Source organism: Hetaerina americana, unplaced genomic scaffold (genome assembly GCF_022747635.1).
Source record: "Hetaerina americana unplaced genomic scaffold, ioHetAmer1.1.p SCAF_4, whole genome shotgun sequence".
NCBI classification, from domain to species: domain Eukaryota; kingdom Metazoa; phylum Arthropoda; class Insecta; order Odonata; family Calopterygidae; genus Hetaerina; species Hetaerina americana.
Genome location: NW_027286985.1, coordinates 39,389,391 through 39,411,763, shown reverse-complemented (window position 1 = coordinate 39,411,763; position 22,373 = coordinate 39,389,391).

Sequence of the window (22,373 nt, the reverse complement as noted above, 5' to 3'; positions counted from 1 at the left end):
GTAGGACTAGGGGAACACTGCTTGTCCAAATATTATATGAATATACATCTTGTCTATTTTATTTTCTCCTACTTTGTGGAAGAGAAGTGTTCAAAGAAGTGATTGACATCACATCATTTTCGAAAACACTAAATAGCTTTCTTAGGATATTTTTATCCACTGAAACATTAGAATTTGAGATTTGCCCGCGATCGGGATTAAAGCAAGGATTGATGAAGACGTTTCTATGTAGATGACACGGATGCATGTTTCAGTGATATTCGTTCCCAAACTGTATATTTGGAGGAAAATACGAACACGAGAATGGAACTGTCTGAATGGAACTTTTTGCCAAGAAGGACCCTTCGCAAGACCTACGGAGTCCGACGCCAGTGTGAGTATTATGGAACTCACCGTTTGACATATTTCTGATGAAATTGTTCTCATCGTTGTCGCATTTCTGCCGGACACGTTCAGTATGCTCCTCGTGGTGGAGGCCATGATATGCCAAATTTGACAACATTGTACGCCTTTTCGTTTTGTACGTGTACTCGTAAATATGAAATTTCCGCAGTGGGCTTCAAGTTTCTCTCCTCCCTTCTCCCTTTTCTGTTTCCTTAACCTTCTTTTTCTTATTCATATTCTTAATGTCACAAAGAACCTCTAGTAGTTACGCCTAGTACTCAGCTAACGATAAAACCTTGGGTGCGACCCGATTTGAGTCTTGGCTTCTTTTGTAACTCCGCCCGCCAGCGTTGTTGGTGAAAAGTCTTTGCATATGTTTTCCGTGGCCCCACACCCGTATGCGACTCCGTCCCAAGTAAGACGACTCTCAATATTGTACAACCGCATACCTTTTTCCTTTCCTTCATCTCTCACTTCCTAGCAGCATAGCACGTTAGGAGTGTCGGTACGCCCCGTTTTGGAGACGTAAGACGTCTCCCACTACTTCCCTTGTTGAAACGTTTTAATGTCTTTCTCCGAGTGCACATACGTCACCTCCCTCCTCTTTTTTTTGACCCATTCCACACTGCCTATTCCGCGCGAATCCCAAACTCGCCCAGTCGTCATCCCCTACGTATCGTTTGTAAAAAGAGAAAAATATACGGCCTTATTACCGACTCTACTTGAAAGGTAGATTTGAAATAGGTTGAGTGAGGGAGGACTTTTTTCAAGGTTCCCAACCTCTGCGAATTTACGCCGGGATGAATTCCAACACAATAAGTCAAAGTATGAAAGTTACGCATATCCAAATATTTGTGAACTCATTGAACGAATTAGCGATATACATGCGAGTGTATCACTTCTTCTGTAGTATAAAATATACATTTATATTAATAAATTTTATTGATTCTTAATTTAGTGGCTATGATTGAACTTGCGATTCAAGCAAGGCGCTTCTTCTGATAATTTTGATCATTCGCCACCTATAAACCAGACATGGCGCCTAGCCATTGTTTTTTTCCAAGAGCATTCAAATGTTATATACCACAAATGTGTCGAGTCACTTTGCTGTTAAATCTCAGTCAGTAGTTACAAATTAAAAGGGAAAAATTGCCAATTAATCATTAATAAATTTATTTAATTTCTAATATGAGGAATTATACTATGTGTGTACGTATTGATAGTAGTAGATGAAGAAACAACTTCACTTCGAGCCGCCGTTGTGTTTAAAATCCCGTGTTTCTTTTTCCACGTGAAGCTGTTCTCTCAATCTTTATTATGGGGTTAAAGTGCCGTAAACAACTAATTGAAAATTAATTCCAGAATGTTAAGCCTTCGGTCGCATGAGATTTAATTGTGATTCATATGTGAGCCATCCAAAAAATTGGAAACGTCAGAAAAGTATATCCCAATTCTACCAAAGTAATTTTTCTCAGTATGCTTAACATTAACTATAATTAAAATCTAACATGCTAGAACAACATTTCAGTCAATATCTCGTGCAATGGTGAATCACAGATACGACATTTTATGACGGGTGCATATAAGAAAATACGATAACCACAAGAAATTTGTCGATGTTTCCAGAGGCAGTTTTGTTTCTATAATAAATTCCCGAATGAGTTTTTTGTGCTTCACATTTATTTTTGCAATTTTATATTATCAGCGACTTTTTTTATGGATATCATGTTATGTAATATAATTCTTTATCATATTTCTCAAAAAATTTTCAGAAAATGGTACTACGAAATGTTGTTATCGTTATGTTTTTTATTTTATTTATCATCACGTTTTGCGAGATTAATTCAATAAGAGTAGATCATAAAGTTTTTATTCACATAATTTATTGTAAAAACATTTTATTTTTGTCATACTGTTAGTTTAATTTGTATTGGGTAAACTACAGCCCTGGCAAGTTGAAACATGTTCGTTCTCTTATTGCAACACGTCGTGAGCACTGTTGAATCATTTAAAAATAGATCTCCTTTGAAATTTTCTTTCGCCTAAAAAAATCTCAACTGAGGTGTATGTCGATGCTGAAGAAGATGTACAAGTTTATTATTTCCTTTAGTGCAGCTAGAAGATAGTTTGAAAGAGGCTAAAGAAATTTGCGTCCAGTAAGTTCTTAAACTGCTCATGCAGGAACAACAGGATATTCGCGTCCAGGGTTGTTCGCAGTTGAAGTTGATGTTACAGAAAGATGAGGGATTTCTCTAAAACATAATCGTTTTGATCTTCAGAGAAAACAAATCTCTATGTGAAAATCTCTGTCATCACCAACAACGGATAAACCAAATTCGTGACTTATGGTCATGACATGGTGACCATGGTCATATAATTTTTCGATATTCAGGGAATTATGTACCTACCGTATCAGGAATAATAACCTTAAATGAAGCATAGTATATGGATGTAGTGAAAATTCTCCCGGCCCATATCACTCGCAAAAGGCCAAATTTTTAAGTAGCATGCTGGTTGCTGTACCATTGGACGGACGCGCATCGCAAATTTCTCTACTAAACACCTCGCGAAAATGGTGTGAAGTATGTTCCTCATCCTCCCAGACTTAGCCCCATGTAACTTTTTCCGGTACCTCAGCGTGAAGAAACACCCTCGTGGAAAGCGTTTTTCATCATCAGAAATGAGCATTTCAACTTGTTGCCGCTGACGCAACGCCCTATTCAAATGAATGACGCCTGTACAACATAAACATTACGCTAACAAATTAAATTTTTGCTAGGATATTTTGCAAATAATAAGTTATTGCCAGTCTGTATGTGTTAGAACTCTCAGTATCCCTTCATTTGACTAATTTATAATCGTAAATGATTCAGAATCACGCCATATCTCCCATATAAAAGATTTTTATCACACTCTGCGATTTTGTGTCATGGACAGTTTTTGGCGACTACCCTGTTGAAGTTCCTGGTAGAAAACATTTTTTAATTAATTTTGTTTTTCTTTTGAAATTTTCAAAGAATTTGCGAGAAACTTCAAGGCCCAAAGTATCAAAAAGAAATAATTCCTCAGTCAGCACATCAAGCTCTGTAAGATTATGATCCTTTCTGACATGTTACAAGATGTACCACTTGGGATTCTGGGAAGTATGTAGTCGTGTGGTTCGGTTGAAATTCTTTGAGGGGGATACCAGATTTTAAGAATTGTAGCTCCTGCGAAATGTAAACATAAAAGTGGTTTAGTGGGCAATGATACCAAAAGCTATGCGAGTGTTAAGTTAACGTTCTAATTAATGCGATTTGTTTATCTTGGAGTTCAAATTTTATTAAATCTGAAGCGTAGGAAAGGATTAATGGAATCACTTCTTATTTCCCTGAATTTATATGATATCTTTCAAGCAAACGGCTCTGCCTTGTATACATCAAAACCAATGATTAATCAATATCCGTAAAAAGCAAAAAAAACGGGAGTCATAGTTATTGCCTTGGCTATCCTTCGCACTATATACGCGTACCTAATGATATATAATGTACTGGATTTGGATTATGTAATTGTGATAAAGCTTCATCCACGCAATCAATTAATTTCACATGTAACATACCTGCTCTGGTTTTCTGTATTTCCTCATCTACTGGCGTCTAAATGAAACAACCAGCGTGTGCTTTCTGCTATGCGATCTCCACGTATATCTTAGTTTTGCGCTAGTTATTTCTTCGTTGGGTTAATCTGTGTCTCACGAGTGCGAGTATATTTATTAGCTTCGTTTTGCATCAATGGACTGAGCTCAAGTGTTGGGCCATAAATATTAGTTTTATTCCTTTTGCTTTTTGAGCTGTTATAATGATTTATTATGAATTGACGAAGATCATTCAAGTAGTCTTTTGGTTGCGTAATGACATTTAATTCATCATTTATTTATATGGTGTAATCCCATTGATTAATCCGGGATTCAGTCTTCACGCCGCTTATACAGATCATTAAAAAATGTTTACGTAGGCACATTTTCACAGATATGCATGTTTGGTTACAGATGGGCTATCGATGAAAGAAAAGGGGTATCTTGTTTTATCAACTTTAAAAGACTTCATATTGCAACTCCAGTTTGCGATTGTAACTTTTTCGACCTTATCGGCTCTGAGGAATCGTGGTTTTCAATTTGCTTCCATCACGTTTCTTCCATCGTCTGTCAGAAAGCGTTAAGGACTGCCGAAGATAATAAGTAGATTTTTTTTTATTCCTGAGAATTTGGTATTTCCGACTAATTGAAGTTTTGCAATGTTGTACTGCTTTTGTTTTCTTTTGGAATTGAATTTCCTTGGCATCGGGAACTTGAAGAGAAGAAAAGAGGTTTGTTAGTGACGATCTTCCCCTTATCCGAGTGACACGAGGATCGCAAGATTTGGATGGGATATCTTAAAAATTTCACCCGAGGAGGAAGAAACTGAGGCGCGAGGCTAAGGAAATTAACTCCCAGTTCCCATCCCGACCCATAACTCTTCCAATCCTCATTTCCCACCCTCCCTTCTTTCCTCGAGCTTGGGGGTCCCTTATCTGACAAATCTGATCATCTTCCGAGAGTCACAAACGAATCTTTCCGTGAGCTCGAAATATTCTGAGGATGGATGGAGTTTGGATATTTCCTCGGAGAAATTCTCTCAATAATTGTGAAGTTAAATAAGTTATTAGGTTATTGATTGCATCTGGAATGTTTTTCTTTTGTTAGGGATTTGGAACGTTCTCCCGTATTATTACTCTTGTTTGGAGTGTGTTTTTTCGATTTTCTAATTTTGATGTAATTATGGGGTCATGCAAAAGTAGATATGTTGAGGTTGCAATATTTACTTCGGAAAAATGGTGGGTTGACGACTCATGTAGGATATTCAGTTTTATGCAGCTGGTTAAGAAAAACGGTTTCTATCTTTGTAAATTTATAATCATCGAAAGATTTCCAAAATATTCACATTCATATTTACATGTTAAACAGCGTGAGTAAAGGATGGGAATCAATTAAGAGACTCAGAGAACCGTTTCAGTTTCGCAAAACAGTATTAATGCCAATATTATAGAAGGCCCGAAAAGATTATTTTCCAAGAAGCAAAACACGTAAACATTGTACTTCATTGGGGAATAGCGTTTTCATAATCTTATATTCGTTACCCCTTAAGGAACCACTTCATTTATAGTCTAATTATGGACTGCAAGGCCCTATGGAGCTACGACTGAAAGAACCTTTGCCGGAAAGCTCTGCATTTTGTGCTCAATTCTTTTTTCACGTATATTCTTTATCCTCTAAATTGAAACTTTACTTTCATTGAAAAAGTTGCGCTTGTAAGTAATGATGGTTATTTTGTGAAAAATGATATTTGACTCACACGAACAGTATAGTATTGGGACCACCCATGTATATGTATGTGTGTGTATGTTTGCGTATACTACCTTGATCAAAAAGTTCCCGGAATAACCACCGCGTGGCGCTCCCATCGTTCCGATTTGAGTTCTGTTTTTTTTTGTTAAATTGGTACATCTGTTGTTGATATTCCCTTTAAATCTTAGTGTCATAACTTGACATTTGCAAAAGTTACGTAGCCAAGAGTACATCTATCTCTGTGTGTGTTGGCGATTTTTTACAATTGCAGAAATGGATTTAAATTTGCAACAACGAACTTGTATTAAATTTTGCGTAAAAAACGGATTTAGTGGCGCACGGATGTTGGAAAAGTGTTTCGGCAACGATTCTCTAAAAAAAACGGTCGTTTACCAGTGGCACGAGCGGTTCAGAAGTGGTCGTGAGTCAATCGAAGATGATGAACGCAGTGGCAGACCATCGACATCGAAAGTCGGTGAAAAAATTGATAAAGTAAAAGAAATGTTGGTCAATAACCGCAAATTAACCATCAGAGAAATAGCGGAGGACTTGAACATTGCCTATGGATCCACCCAAGACATTGTGGTTAATGATTTGGGTTTCCGTCGTGTAGCAGCAAAGTTGGTGCCAAAAGACCTCAATTTCATGCAAAAAAGAGACCGTGTTGACGTCGCAAAAGACATGATTTGCGAGGCTGAATCCGATCCCACATTCATCAAAAGGATCATTACTGGAGACGAGACGTGGGTTTATGAGTACGACACGCAATCCAGACATCAGGCAAGTGAATGGCGTTCACCAAATGAGCCGAGACCAAAAAAACCACGTCGTTTTCAGTCAAAAAAGAAGGCAATGCTGACGGTTTTCATGGATTACAACGGTGTAGTGCATCATGAATTTTTGCCAGAAGGCCAGACAGTAAACAAAGAGTATTATTTGGGCGTTATGAGACGTTTGCGTGAAGCAATTCGCCGAAAGAGACCAGAAATGTGGGCAGAAAACTCGTGGATTTTGCACCATGATAACGCACCGTCGCACAGTGCTATCATTATTCGTAATTTTTTGACGAGAAATGCAACAAATACCATCCAACAGCCACCGAATTCACCTGATTTGGCTCCCTGTGACTTCTTTCTGTTCAATCGAGTTAAAAAACCATTACGGGGAACGCGTTTTAGCAGCCGAGAGGAAGTAATGGAAAAATCGCAGGAAGCACTGATGGACATACCGAAAACCGAATATAAAAAATGTTTCGAGGATTGGATCAAGCGCTGGCATAAGTGTGTTGCAGTCGATGGGGATTACTTTGAAGGGGACAATATAGATTTAGATGAATAAACTTGTATTTTTAATTTTCTGAATAAATTCCGGGAAATTTTTTATCAAGGTAGTATATATATATATATATATATATATATATATATATATATATATATATATATATATATATATATATATATATTTACAATACACAGTAACACACAATATAGAAACACAAAAAAGAACACTCACACATATTTTCTTGATATTTCGACGGAAACAATCCGTCTTCCTCTGAAGATATAGAAGTAATCATTACTTCTATATCTTCAGAGGAAGACGGATTGTTTCCGTCGAAATATCAAGAAAATACGTGTGAGTGTTCTTTTTTGTGTTTCTATATTGTGTGTTATTGTGTGTTGTACTATTCGGCAATTCCGTGTTACGTCTACGAAAGCATATATATATAAACACAGATATAGATTTTTAGAATATAGAGGCACAAAGAAAGGACACTCACAATTTGAGTGTCCTTTCTTTGTGTCTCTATATTCTATAAATCTACATCTGTGTTTTTATATATTTGTGCGTCGCCGAAGAGCGTTCCATTTCGAAGATATATATATATATATATATATATATATATATATATATATATATATATATACATATACTTATACATATATATATACATATATATATACACATATACATATATATATATATACATATACATATATATACATATATATATACATATATATATATATATATACATATGTGGGTCGCGGTAGTCCAGTGGGTAGAGCGTTGGACTGCTGACCGGAGGGTCCCGGGTTCGACTCCTGGGAAAGGCACTCTGGGCACCTGCAGCTCCACCCCAGCTAAATTTATTTTTCGGGTACCAGGTCTTCCTGGGAAACCATAACCGGCACAGGGAAACTGAACTGGCCCCCTACCCTGATGTGTGAATTTCACACGCCGTATAGGGCTTAGTACTGGGTGATCTCTATCATCACCTACTAAACCGACCTTCGGGTTGATTACTGTGTTTATGGTTTATATATATATATATATATATATATATATATATATATATATATACACACGCACACACACACACATATATCGTACATATACATGGATGGTCTGAAAAGTTTCCCGACTCAGAGATTTCAGAAAAAATGTCTTGTATCTTCGTTATGTCGGAAACTCTTCAGACCACCCATGTGTGTGTGTGTATATATATATATATATATATATATATATATGCACATATGCATACATATATATATATATATATATATATATATATATATACATATATATATATATATATATATATATATATATATATATATATATATATATATGTATACATGCATGAAATATGCGGCATATGAAATAGCATGCATGCATGATACATATATATGTATATGTACATGCATACATGCATGCATATATACATATATATGTACATATACACGTATTAATTTTAAATATTACATCATCAAGGAAGTCATTGTATTTGATGATGTATCCTAGTTAGCAAAATAACATCAATTGGGCTTGTTTACCGCGTTTTTGATATTAAATGGGGACTATGATGTGTATGTATTTGCCCCCTATTTATCATAGTCTTAGCTCAAGGTCAAAGCTCGATTACACAGAATTCATTTGTTACCTAGACCCAATTCCTTGGGTGTAGGTAACAAATAGTTAATCCAAAACCTACACACAATTCATTTGTTACCTATAAATGAATTTCAGTTCATTATTAATATTATTTCATCTTCGGTGTTTGCACTATCATGCTTACCTTCATTTCAATTATGTAGAAATTCTATTTTTTAATGAGTTTCGTGCCAAATGGTTCGATTTGTTCATAGATTTTTTACGAACGATCCCGATTTAATGGTGTTAGACGTTTCTTCACGGTTAATAAAAAAATTTTATATATAAGTTTCATTCTGAGTTTAATTTATTTTTCTTTAAAATGAAAAATATTTTGAAATATGTATTTTTGTGGAAGGTACGCATATATTGTACTCGAGAGTAAAAACATGTATGGCAGTAAATGAGCATCAAGTACGTTTGGGCAGCAGTTAGTCATTGCTCAGAATGTTTCAGAAAATGAAAAATAAACTTCACAGTTCTGGTAACTCATTGTTCGATTTCCATGCCGAATGACACCCCTCAGTTTCGCGCATTGCCAATAAAATTTCGTTAAAATCGGATGAAATTGATAAGCTATGTCGCGACCCTTGGATGGATGCGACGCGATGGACAGGAGGACAGCGTAAGTACATTAGCGCTTTCAACGTTGGAGCAATATCGTAAAAATGTGATTTGTCGCCGTCTAATCACTGTCGAAGCTCGACAGTCGGTAATACCCCGCATGTGATCCCGAGTAAGTAAAATCGTGTTCCGTGTCCCTGGACGTTGATGAACTCATACGAGGCCCTCATATTTTTATGGATGAGACGGAAATACCTTGATAAATGTGTGCTCTCCACTTTTACCGGCCTATCTCTTTGACATAGTTTTTCTACAAACTGATACTTGTATGGTTTAAGCTTCACGTAGAATCGACTTAAGTTATTCCAAGAGGAAATATAGGGTATTTTTTTCTAATATTCTCATTTTATCACATTTCTTGCTTAACCCCGCCATTTCAATGCGTCGTATAGTGCTATGGAAATTATATTACTTGTTTTGTTGCTCCATGAAGTCATTAATGCCATGATTAAATATTAGTTGGAATGATTGGAGGTTATTAACACTTCTTCTTCAATATTAAAGTGCTATTAAGGGCTATGGGAAACTTGACGTGACGCATCGATGTTTAAAATAAATAATTAACTAATCACTTTTGGAAAATTGATCAGTTTTTTTTTAATCACATTATTATTCTGATGCATTAAAGAATGGATGTTTTGTTATGAGGATTTACTCGTTTCAAGATTCAGCATCAAGGGTAAAAAGAATATTATTATGTTTTAATACCGTCTGCCGAAACTCAAGATTAATGGGTTTTGTGAAAATTAATTCCATACGCTAAATACGTGCATAATTTACTTTGCCTTGGACGAGTAATATAGTATTCTGAATCATCTGAAACATTTCAAATAACCTTTAAAATAGCGCACCATGGAAATTCCAGGCAATTCGAACTCCTAAGCCTGATGAGGCTAAATCTCACATCCTTTGAAATGATGAACGTGCCTCCTAAGAGGCAGCATATGCCAAGAGTGAATAAGGATGTTAGTTATAACTGGGCCTTGGAACAGTTTACTGTGAGTGATGATGTAATTATTGTTGGCTACGCTTCCTTGTATCATTCAATCTATGTGATTTGCTTGCTGCATTGTAATACAAGCAAATGCGTGAAGAAAGAAATCGTTTTACAGGTTTACAGAAATTCTTATATTACTCGCCCTGATGTAGAGATAATTTTGGTACAGTTGATTGAATTAAATCAAATGATGGGAGGAGGGTATATATCTCTTACACGACTCACTTTTTACATTGGACACTGTCTTGGATATTGAATAGTTACGTTTTAATAATTAATGGCAAAATTAATTCATCCAAACATCTCGTTCTATTTCAATATAAATAGACCAAAAAATTGGTGGAGGTTTAAGACATGAAGCTTTTTGTTCAAGAAATATATCATGCACAGCGTGGAACCTCCTCTTCGTGCAGGGAGGGAAATGGGTGGAACAAAAAGTTCCACATTTTCACGGTGCTATTAGAAAACCAAAAGAGAAAATTCGGTTCACCGGATAACTTAGATGCAAAATATGATTCTAGCAAATATTCCAAGCGTGTGAGTGTTCTTCCAGCATCCAGGGTTATGCCTTGCTACATTTGCTGGGTCTATCGCTGAATGTTAAGGCCGTGTTATTGCCTAATCAAAATTCGCAAAATAAACTCGCTAGTTTAATGTCAATAATTGACGTCTCAAAAATTAAATAAAATTAGTTAAGTAAAATTGTCATTAATATTTATTTAAATCATATAAATCGAGTTTTTCGTAGCTAGATTTTATCTCTATTCTCCTGGCGTTTTGATATTGTATTCTGAAAAAAATTCTTGTTTTTCTTAATAGTTACCTTGTCTGCTCTTCCAGATGGTACCTTCTATCCCTCTCCTGTTTTTAATATTAAAAAAAATTGGAATAAAATCTTCGTCAATTGAGTTAGTTATAACATCTAAATCAAAATAAAGCTAAGAGTATTTTCAAAAAACAAAAAAAATCCTTCGGAACATGGAACAATATTCAGTAATTACGCAATTGCGGAATATTTTCCAACACGAAACTTAAATACTGGACTAACCTAGGCATTTCATCAAACATATTCAGGAGATCCCCATTAAGCTCGTAATTAAACCTAAGCATTTGTGCAATCACGTCAAACATTTTCACTTTCCGATATATATTTTTCGTTGGGTTTTTGAATGATACAGTCGTGTTTTATTCTTTAATTGGTCGTCTCCGTCTCTTGATCCGCTCTCTGCCTTAACTTCGACCGTCTTGCACTTCCCTCTCACCAAATTCGTCCTCGTCTTCCCTTGGTTTTATTTTTTTCGTTTTTGCCGTCGTAAACTCATCAGCCCGTGAGAAAACTTTATACTACTGCCCCTTTCCCCTTCCTTCACCCCGCGCCATCCTCCCCGTCTACTTTTCCGTCCGCCCCCCTTGTGTTTTCTCTCACTTCGCCGAACACTAAAAGGGCTGACTGAGAGATGGGATAGACGTAATCGGAATCTCCCGAACGTCTTAATTCTCAATGATGATGGACCTTCTATTGAGCCAATTTCCTTTCAACTTCCTCAGCGGATTATATATACACGTTTCCAACTAGCTCACCCCCTTCTCCACTTTGCTCCTCTCTCTCTAACTCATTGCCTCTCTCTGTCTCTTTCCATTCCCCTTCCCTTCTTGATTCTCTCAGTCTCGTGCACGTATCTCTTCTCTTCCCTCTGTCTCTCTCTCTCTTCTCTTCTCTGTCTCTCTCTCTCTTCACATCCGAGCTGGTCCTCCTCCCAATTTCCCTCGCACCCCCGCCCTACCCCAGCATCCCTCGCGGTGGTTGGATTTGCCTGGATTATACCGTCCCTTCTCCCCCCTTTCCTCTTCACCCCCGCCCCTGGTTCACATCACCTCCTCTCCCGTACTCCCACCGTGTCTCCCCATTTGTCCCTCTCTCTCTCCCTACTTTCCCCCTGCGCCCAGCCTTCCTCCCTTCCCGTCCGTTCCTCCCTCGCCATTCCCGCGAGAGACAGTGATAGGAGGGGAGGTCGGGAAGTCGAGCGACATTTCTGTTCTCCTACGCAACCTATCCCACCCAGAGGTCGACCCGCTGGGAGGAGCTGGAGGTTTCCTCGGACGTGCTAGAAGTCTCGAGGATGTAATAATTCACCCTGAGACCTTCCTTTCCAAGTCTGGTTAGCACGGCAGGGTTGAGGTAGCGATGTGGGTGGCCCTCAATGATTTCCTCCATTTTTTTTTGTGCTCCCACTGCTTTCCTTCTTTCCCCTTTTCCTACCCATCCCCCCTTCCGTTGTTCTTCCTCTCGCATTGTTGTCCGTTTTCCTTCCTTATTCTATCTGTGTGGAAAGGTTTTTCCCACCGAGTTTCTGGAATTGAACTTCAGGTCGATTTCTCTTGAGAGTTTTCATCTTTTCATTCGGTGAAGCCGGAGAGTTCTTTTCCCGCCAGAATATATGTTTCAATTTCAATTGATGCAAGATTGTCAGCCCAGTCTCTCGTTTTGCCATTAGGCGTTTTTGTGTATGAGGTTTCCACATCATAAGGGATTTTGGAGGCAGTGGAAAATTAACTCAAAACATACTTACTCTAAATTGTATAGGGTTTTGTGTATTTTATTTGATGGACGCTGGTGTACGTTTTTGGGAAGACAACATTATCATCACTATCGAATGAAGCGCTTATTCCGCACGGGTGAAAATAGTCATTTTGCCATGAACGATGCTTTGACCAAAAAGTGGGTTTAATTTGAAAGTGATGTGATTTACGTCTTTGGAAATGTGATGCACAATACATTTCATTTGATTGAAGCAAAAGTTTGAAATCAAAGGGGCATTTTGCCATTTCGAAAACTTACTGGAGAATCTATCACAAGTATTTTAGCAAATATATCAAAATCTGGCTCTAGCACATTTCATTTTTCAAGAAAGTCATTTATTTCCGTGATTTTTGGAAAAGTATGCAAAATATTTATACGTTGCGAGATGTATCTTTATCCTAAATTTGCCGCACGCGTACAAGTAGGTTATTCATTGTTCCGGTTCGGTTTGAAATTTTTGCCCTAAGTTTTCCTTGGAGGACTTTTCCCTTTAACGAATGCCAGAATTTTAGTATATCCGGACTCCATACTAAAATTTAGGCAAATCAGGATGATCATCCGTACAAAAGATCCTTATTACTGTTCTGGGATAAAAAGTCATTTTAGTATTTCCAGTGTTTACTTTAGTCTACTTTTTTGCTCAGTTTCTTATGGTGATCTGGAATCGTACATTTTATACTTATACCATTGCAGTGTGTCTTGAGCGGGAATGGTAATTTTTCATATTTAGATGCCATATTTTGTTCTTCAGTGAGGAGGCAACAGAACACAGTATTGAAATGTTTGCTGACAATGTGCTGAAAACATTTTAGTTTAAAAAAATATTTACATCAGTGCTTTAACCTGCGTATCAAGTTTTGTCGTCTTTCTTGTTTGCGTCGAAATATTTTACCGGACCGATCATTTGTAAATTATTTTGGATAAGTTAACTGCCTTAAATCAACCATTCTCTTTTGTTATCTTATTTATTGGTTGCCCATCATTTCTTTTACGTAAACAAATAGTTCTAATGACTGCAATTTTTAAAGGATTTAATTTCATATTTTTAAATTATTTATGAAGGAAGTGCCAAAAATTGATACTTTTTTCGCGAGGATTTCAGATCGCAAACATATATTTACAGTGGCTATCTGAGAGAAAATATTGTTTCGTAGTTTAGTTTTATGTTGACCCTTACTGGGTTAAAAATAGAAAAATTGTCGTCTTTCAATTCTCGTCTGTATCTAAAAACTAAAAGCACTCGCAAGCAAATCAATGTCCACCTCCATTTCCTCTCCTTCTATTGCTCTCGACCCCCCAACTTATCTCTCCACTTATGTTACTTGGTAGTCGAAGTCGAGGGATATTCCCAAAAAAAACTTTATTTGGGGAAAGGAGCCGCGTGGAAAATAAAACAAACACCTCGATTCTCGTAGTAAAATCGTGAGCGTAAACTCCGCAAGCATTCCCCCCCCCCCTCATTCCCTTTCTTCCTTACTTCTACCCCTCCCACTGAGTTCATGCTTTTCCATCCTCGTTTCCGAGAAATGCTTGAATCGCATCGCCTTCTCCTTGGCTTTGAGAGCGTAAGCCGTTTCACTTTCGTCGCTTCGAGGAACCACGAGAGGGGTTGTAGAGAAAGAGATGAGGAGAGGGTGGGGCGAAAGCACACTATGTAACCCCCCCTTTACTCTCTCTTCCCTCCCTCGTTTCTCTCTCGTCCCCCTTACCCTCCCCGCCTAATCTCATCCTTCCCTTTCATTCTATATATATATACACACACACCCTCTCTCGCCTTATCGCTTCTGTCCTCTCTCCTTCCCCATTTCTCCCCTCGCCTTCACACCTCTCCTCCCTCCCGCGCTCCTTTAAACTCCCTCCCAAGAATCCCATCTCTCTTTCACCTCTTCCACCGCTCTCGCAAGACGACGCGACCTTAAAGGTTGTTTGAATTGCTTCTCCCGCAAGGCCCCCGGGTTTTCCTCAACCTCATCCTCTTCCTTCTTCCTCTACCTCCTCTTCTTACCTCCATCGACCCCCTCTGTCTCCCCCTTGCTCACTCTCTCCGCTCCCGTTGTCAACTAAGTTTCCACGGTTTCGACAACCGTCCGTGGCATAATGAAGTGTCTCTTCGTCTCGTGCCCTTGTCGACCACCTCCACCCATCTTTTTTTCTCTCTCTCTCTCCATCTTTCTTTCTTTCTCTCACTCTATTCTATTTCTCTACCCCTCGCCAGCATCTATCCTCTCTTTCTCGCTTACTTTTTTCCCTCTATCTCTCCCTGTTCTCTCCTTCATTCTTTCAGTCACCTCCCCCGCTCTCCACACACACAATCGCCTTCTTCTACGTACCCCTTGAAGAAATTGAATAATTAGGCCCACAGCCAAGGAGACTCTGGAGAGTAATGTGCCATCACCCGGCCTTTCCTGAACGTTCTCAATGGACCCTCTCCTTTTCCCATCTCCCTCTTTCTCTCTCGGTCTCTGTCTCTCTCACTCTCCCTCTTTGTCCGCTCGTTCGTAGTCCTTCCCTGGCTATCTACGAGGCATTTACTCAGGAAAAATGAAGATAATTTTTTGAGACGTGTCACCTCTTAATTTAAATATTCTTAAATCCATATAGATTTTGGTTCATTATTTCCACATGATCCCAAGCTAAGAAAATAAGGGGCTGATAAACAGTTGTGATATTTTGTATTTGAAATCGTAGTTTTTGTTTTATTAGATAGATAGATAGATAGTGGTCTTTATTTGGGCGAAATTGAGACCAAATGGTCCCTTCTTACACCTACCCGTATTACACCTACAGTAATCGAGCAGTCATGAATAGCATCTTCTTTTCAGCTCTTGTCATATTCGATCTTAAGTAAGGCAAGTTATTGAGTAATGGAAACAGAAAAAAATTATGTGACTTACCGTTGTATTGATTTGTTCCTATGCATTTGCTTGTTTCCGTGTATTATGAGATAGAATAATCATTAGATTTTGTACATAGTGGCATAACGGAAATTTATTCTTTCCGTTAGTCAGATTACCTTGTTTTCTTAGATCTTTCACAATAGATAGCTGTGTCAGGTACATAATATTGAACGGATTACTGTTTAATTTTAACTTTCTCGCCAATGTCATATGTTTTCAGCTTTAGTGTCCTTCTTTAATGTGAGTCGCATACTTAGACCTGAGCACAATTTTTATAGATACTCTTAGCATATTTAACAGATTTATATGGTAGACATGTATCAAAATATTTATATATACATACGATTATTTTCCAAATATGGTATAGGTTTTTAAATGTACGTTAAAGAGACCTAGTGTACGAAGCGTTGCCAAAGTTAAGTTTCTTATATCTAATTGGAAAAATGTAATTTGCCCTGTCTTCACTGTAAAAATTTCTCTGAATGCTAATTTTAAAGCCAGGAATTTCCGTAGCGGCTGAGGACAACCTTAGCAGTCGTGACATTCAAGCCTTTCAACGCTACTAAATAATGAAATTCTCAATATTGAGTCAATTTCCTGAGCTAATGGGAACGGACATCTCAATTATTAGGTTACTTTAAATTAACGAAAGTCTGTCGAACGCTACTTACTTTGACATTAGTTGACAATGCTTCAAGTATTTGAAAGGTGTGGAATATAGTTTCTCCTCCTACGTGATAATGTCACCGATTGGCCAAAATATTCACAAATTTCCTACCTTTATTTTATCTCTCAAGAAAGTGAATGAAGAGATTTGCAGCGGGGCACCGCAATTCTCCTCCAACTTAATTTTTATTTTCTCGTCTTTGCTGTATGTAATATTATTAATTGCTCGATGTATTAATAATTAAAGTATATTAAACTAGGAAACGTGAAGCCTATTTGTTTTGGAAGGTATGATATGGCTGATGTACCTTATTAATTTTGAATCACCCAAGCCTGCATAAAATACGCTGAAAGTTGTAGACTTCCCACTGCGAATAATAGTGCCTGTTTTAGCTTTCTTGTTTAGCGAAGAATTAAGCCGTCTTCCTTTATTTGAGGTGCGATGTTAAATTATAACGGCATTTATAAAAATCAGCAAATCTTCACAAAACTTTGTTTCCCTTAGTTATCCGTTTGATGAATGATAGAAACTAAAAACAAAAAATCTTTGCCCAACTTTTCGTTGCAAAAACGCGTCTAAATTTAAATTTCCTGCGCCATCTTCATATTCTCCATTACTATATGAAAATGAAGGGCCTTAAATAGTTTTCCGCAGACTGAAATAAATCCAGAGTTACAAGCGGCGGCGGCGGCGGTGTAAATATTCCAAACTTCCCTCATCTCCAACTTCGTTGATATCGTTAACAATTCCTCTTTTTCGGGCCCCAAGTGAATTTCTGACTGTTTAAAAAAAAAAAAGTATGGGGAAGGAGATGTGGAGGGGTGGAGGTGGTGGAGATGGCTGGAAGGAATGTAGTGTGGGATAGAGGGGTACGGACGGACGGAAGGAGCGCGGGAAGGAGGGGGGTAACTTTTTATATCATTCCCTCTTCCTCTTCTTCTCCCTCCTCGTTCATCACCAGCACTCTCGCCACCTTCCTCCCCTCTCACCCCTTAACCCCCCCTAACCCTTTCCCTCGCTCCCTCTCTCTCACTGTCTCTCTCCCTCTGCGCTCCTTCATATATGTAATCCTGTTTCCCCAGGTCATCCAACGCACCCATCTCCTCTCCCTAATTATCCTTACCTCCCCACTCCCTGTCCGCCTGCGCCCTCCCCAAGCTCTACCCTTCCCCTCCTCCTCATTCCCTCCCTTTTCTTCCTCCTCATGCCCTCCTCTCCCTCCCATCCTCTCTGCCTCCGCTCCCCGCCAACCCTTCTTTTCCATTCCACCCTTTCTCCTTTCCCCATTAACCCCCTAATTCATCCCAACCCCTCAACTCCCTCAGATTTAATCAACCCACGATCCACCCTCACATGGGAGACTACCGGGGGGGGGGATCCTTTAAGCCACGCCCCAACGAGTTCTCCCACACCTCTCGGCACCCAACCGCACCATGCCCTAGGCACCAGACCCACCACTGCCGCTGCCACCCCCGCATCTCTCGCCTTTCCCACTACTTGTGTGCCCTTCCCCAACCCCTCACCCACCTCCACCGCGGCCCACCCGCCCTCACCCTCCTGCCGCCCTAAGGCCGCCGTGGCCTCGCCGACACCGCAGAAGCCACCGGGCCCTTTACTCCCCGGGCTCCATTTACAGCACCCGCCCCGTGTCCACTAGAGTGTTGAGCGGCATTCTCCGGCGGAGGCAGAGGGTCTTCCTGTTCCTCCTCCTTCCCTCCACTGACTCCCCCTCCCTTCAGCGCACTTTTCTCCGGAGATCTTTCGGCCCGGCCTGCTTTGCTGCTCCCGTCTATAGATAACCCATGCTCTCTCCCAAAAATTCACGCTTAAGTTGCGTATTATTTGCTCTGCACATTGCTCCGTAGATTCATCAATTTATATTTTTGCGTATAGTGTTTGCAATAAGCAGTAAGGGACGTTAACGTATTGGCGAGGGATGAGAAAAGGAAGAGAGAGAGAGATAAATAAGGAAAGTCAAGCAGCTGAGGGGTGACTTAGAACCTACTTCACAGGCTAGGTTCTAAAGCGTGCATATCGATTCCGGTGAAGCATATTCAGAGCATCTTGGTTTCCTTGAATTTTAAAGAGGCTTGTGCTCCTAGCATTTGGTCGATCTTTAAGTAACCACAGATATTTTGAAACTGCTGTCCGCGAATACTCAGACGACGGGATTGTGCTTTAATTTAAATTAGTCTTCCGTTTCATGACACATCTGGTAGAGTTTTATTTTCTAAATTTTTCAAAGGCCCAGTCTGTTGGTGGGGCGGCCTACTCGGAAAGCAGTGAATTAAACTTTAATGGTTTACAGGCTGAGGTGAGCTTTATATACGATTAAACTTTGCAGGCCACGAATGCCTGATTAGATGACCCGCCGTCAAGTATTTCCTGTTTTATGAAAGAGGTTGTTAACTTTTTGGGCTCATTTACTTGCTACCTTAATTAATGTAGTTTAGCCCAATCGGTGAGCCACTGTGAATTGGTTTTTGCCGAGAAAGAGGTTTGCATTCTAATCTTAATTCCCGCCGCTTAGATAGAACATTCTTTATCCTTGATTTGACTCATGTGTTATTGGTTATTCCTAAGTAATCAAAAGTGCAAATTCAAAGTTGCTAGATATGCAGAATATATTCTATTTTGTTTTTCTTTTCGCAATTTTCAGTATTTTTGGGCAAGCAAAATCCCTTGGGCGAGGGATCCTGACTAAATGAGATTGCTCACTTTTATGAAACCGGACTTGGAAGAGGCATAAAATATTATATTTACATTTAAGGAATATCCTGTTCTAATTACGTGGGGCAAATTATATTCTAAGCCTGGGTTCAATTACAGGAGAGTTAATTCGTTATCCCACCAAGAATTCACGTGAAACAAGTACATTGGGTCTTATTAGAAATGTATTGCTAGTTTTCAGCTTATGCTATCTTTTACACTTTGTGAACATCTGTCTTTCATGCACTAATTGAGTGAGAAATAATTCATTAATTTAATTTTTGCCTTGTTTTGGCAAGGTCATGAACTCTATCAATTCATGAAAAATAACATTTTCCTGAAAGTACTAAAATTAGAAGGCTGGAGGAGGGGGGGAGAGTTATTGAAATGAAATATCACAATGACAGATTATTTTATTTTTCATTGTTATTCGGAGCTCGGAACAATATTTCAGATTAATATTGACTAGTGAAATATGTACTCGGATTTAATTATTTTTCAATTTCTTATGCACCGTAAGATACCTCTTTCCCTTTATAGTGGTAAAATAAAATAACAAAACAGATTACGCAAAAATGAAAGGTTTTCACTTGAATTCTGTTTCAACGCGCCTCAAGTGGATATTTTTTTAATTATTTTTCCCAGGGTACCCTATTCATACCAATTCTTTAGGCAGCTTTCGTTGAGTTTCATTGCTTGAATAATTTTTACTGAGTAAGTTGAGTAATTTTTGTTATTGACATAAAAGAGTCGATTCTGGAGGTGATTAGAGCAAGAAGTCTTTAGAACTTGATTGAAGGAGCCATCTGTATTCAATTACGCGGAGCAACTGTTACTATAGGTAAATAAATCACAGGTAATCACAAGTATTGCCCAGCTCGGCAAATTGGCGATCAATTCCTTTGTCATTTGCAACTTAAATAACCTTTCGCCATTTCTGAACTTTAAAATACATGTATGACACATATAGTAAGCCGTTTATACATTTGAAAAATATAATTCCGTAAGTTATATCTATTGTAACTTATTTTTTAATGTGATAAGAAATTTCCTGCTATCTCATCCAAAGCATTCATATTCAGAACATATAAGCTTTGAAATCTAACTTAGCGAGGTGAATATTTCACTTTTCAATCATTGCAAATTATAAAATTATTATTAAATGACACCATTGTTGTCCAAAATATATTATCATTATTGCTTATGAAGTTCAATGCAACACGTTTCCACTCCAGCATGAATTCAATAGTCTTCCTTGTCTGCGTTATGTGAACACAATTAACTTAATTATCCTTTTCTATTTGGTTTCGTTTGATAAATTCACACATTTGTTATGTAAGCAAATGAACTGTTGCAAGATATTTATTACGACGAGACCATCTTCAGACTTCAATATCAGTTGTTCCAGAACTTGGAATTTTCGGTGTCTGAGATATGGTTTCCGGTGTTTTTCTCATGGAAATGTACTCAAGAACACAATTTCGACATCAGTAGTATTTATTTTCCCTGCCCCCTAAGGTTGGATGGAACTGTTTTTCAAGTTTTTTAGGTAAAATTAATAAAAATTTATTAATTGAAGGGTGTCTCCTCTATATTAAATCTTCCTCTCCGTGGTATTTCGAGATAAATAGTCGTCATCGAGGAAATTTTACATTTGCAAAATTGTGTAACCTGTTTTCATATGAGTCCTCATTCCGTTTTCTCTCCAGTGCTAGGGAACCCAAATAACTTTGGAAGTCAAATCTATCCTGTAGGGAGTTTCCGGGTGACGTTTCTACTGTACGCTCCATTCACTACTTTCGTCCCAAAACCCCTTGAACCGTATTATTCAAATCGCCTCCGTGTCCTCTCTTCGTGACCATATTAATTTTGCGTTCGTCACTATCTGTTTTATTTCACGTGATGCCATTGCGGTAATGAGAACACTAATCGAAAGGAACATAGAATACAATCAGGACGTATTTTCCTGTTTCGCAGATTTTGAAAAATCGTTTGTCAGAGTGAATTGAGAGAAACTAATGAGTACATTGAAGAAAAATGGAATAGATTGGAGGGACAGGAGGCTAATCCGCAACCTGTACATGTCTCAGACTGCTCAGGTGCGGGTGGGAAACGGGGAGTCCGGATGGGCAGTGTTAGGAAGAGGTGTAAGGCAGGGTTGCCCATTATCACCGTTGCTGTTCAACCTATATGTGCAGGAAATGATTAAAGAGGCAAGGGACGAACTGGAGGTAGTAATGAAAGTAGGAGGGGAATACATAAAATCAATTAGGTTAGCTGATGACCTAGCTCTAGTTTGTCAGTCAGCCAAGGTGTTGCAAGCATTGCTGAGTGAATTGGTAATTCAGTGTGCGTCTTTTCATATGTGGGGTGCTCTTGAAATTTGGTGGTAAACTTGGTTAACACTTAAGAGTGAGAGAGAGATATTTACTTGTTAAATGCATCATCATTTGACAAATTATTAAAATAACCGAGAGGTGTCAACTATCTTACGCGAAGTTTGAAAGAATGAAAATCAAAATATGATATGTAAATAGAACTAACTTTTTCGGTTGCCATCTTTACTGCAATGCGTTAAAAAATAAATCTTAACGCTAGATAATAATTTGAATATAAAGTTGTGGAAAGTTTTTTTTTGCTGCTTGGCCACATGAGAATGTCGGTTATGCACATTCGATCCTATCCTTCAATATATCGGATAGTTGTTATTATATTATATAGGGAAACCGTGAAAGTCTGATTGGTAGCATAAACAACATTAATGAAGCATTGAATGAGCCGAAACAAGCTATCAATGTGCAGTTCACCTTTTGATCTCTGAAACTGATGTGTATGTAGATTAAATTTTTCTGTTAGCGCTATGATGTTACGATTTCGTGAGTTTTAGGGGATTACATAACTTTCTTCAGATGTTAAAAGTGTTTTACTTTTTAACCGATCCCTAACATAAAGCTAAACGCTATGCTTGAGTCGAATTTGAAAAAAATGTTTATTTGGATCCGCACCTAATTATCAATCACTTGAAATAAATTCTTCAAACTGATCATTTGATTCCTAGTTTAATGTTTCATGACTATTTTTTCATTATGAGACCAATGATGGTGTCATTTCAAAGTCATTATGCGTGTGGTTTAGTTCTATTTCATATCATCAGTCGCTGTTTTAGTGACGCCATAATCGGTAAAAAATTCGGTAAAAAATTCAATATATATATATAT